General features: G+C 34.8%; 1 pseudogene; it reads right to left on the bottom strand.

Annotated features, from left to right (window-relative positions):
• Nucleotides 1-787: 787 nt before the first annotated feature.
• Nucleotides 788-920, bottom strand: LOC113918975 (annotated as a pseudogene).
• Nucleotides 921-1,216: the final 296 nt, after the last annotated feature.

Raw genomic sequence — 1,216 nt, forward strand, 5'->3', positions numbered from 1 at the left:
TCTAACAATTCTGTTTATTCCAGAATCACTTTTGACCTCTTCCGAAACACAGAACCCACCAAAGTAAGAATAACCTCTGCTGAAGTTTCTTAGGAGGGAATTCCTTCAAGGACATGCCTAATGAAAGTTGCAACAAGGTCTTGAGCAGTAATAAAATAGTTACAAATGTTATAATGTCCTGATAAATTTTAAGAGACCAGATTTTCATTTGTACAAGCTTAAAAATATGCATTACAGAATATATGTAATTTACAACTTTCTATCAGAAACATGAGCGTCAGCAAGGTTGCAACAAGGAATTGTATTTTGGAGTTGGTCATTTTGAAAATTATGACCAAACAATTCCAAAAATAGGCAGTTACCTTATATTAGCCCTTTGTAAAATCTTTTTTCCTGTGATTACATTTTGCAGTTGGGTATTTTCTGGTAAAATAAAAAGTCAAACTAATGGCATCCCACCAGCTACCCTTCTCTCCACAGCCCTCTTCTTGGTTTCAGGTTTGGTATGTTGGATTTTGCTAGTGGGTTCTCATGGTGGTCTTTGTATAGATAAAATTGTTATTTCCTGGGTAGCTTGAGTTAGTTTTAAATTTTAAAGTTTTCTTTTATTTCTAAAAATCTTGACACAGAGACACTCAAGTAGACTAAAACTCAAGCTGACTATGAAAGTTATATTTTATCAATATATTAGATGAACTTCTCAATCAGTCTTAATGGGAACATGATTCCCTAAATTGGGATACAATGTACATACTGATCTATGTCACTCAATAAATTCAGAAAGTCATATTTTTGATTAAAGCCACATTTTCTTAGAAGGGAGCCCATTCACAAAGGACTTGAAAAGACATTATTCCAATTAGCAATAATCGCGCCTCAGATAAACCTCATTGGCTACAATACTGCCACTGCGCAAAGCTAAGACATTATTCCAAAGAAGATACACAAAGAGCCAACAGGTACATGAAAAAGTTGCTCAACATCACTAATCATCAGAGAAAGAAGTGCAAATCAAAACCAAAATGAGATATCACTTCACATCTGTTAGAATGATAACTACCAAATGACAAGAGATAACAAGTGCTGGCAAGGTTGTGAAGAGCCCCTGTGCTCTCTTGGCGGACATGTAAATTGGTGTAGCCACTATGGGAAAGAATATGGAGGTTCCTCAAAAAAATAAAAAATAGAATTACTTATTATTCTATCCCCTAAGTGG

Source organism: Zalophus californianus, chromosome 1 (assembly GCF_009762305.2).
Source record: "Zalophus californianus isolate mZalCal1 chromosome 1, mZalCal1.pri.v2, whole genome shotgun sequence".
Lineage (NCBI taxonomy): Eukaryota > Metazoa > Chordata > Mammalia > Carnivora > Otariidae > Zalophus > Zalophus californianus.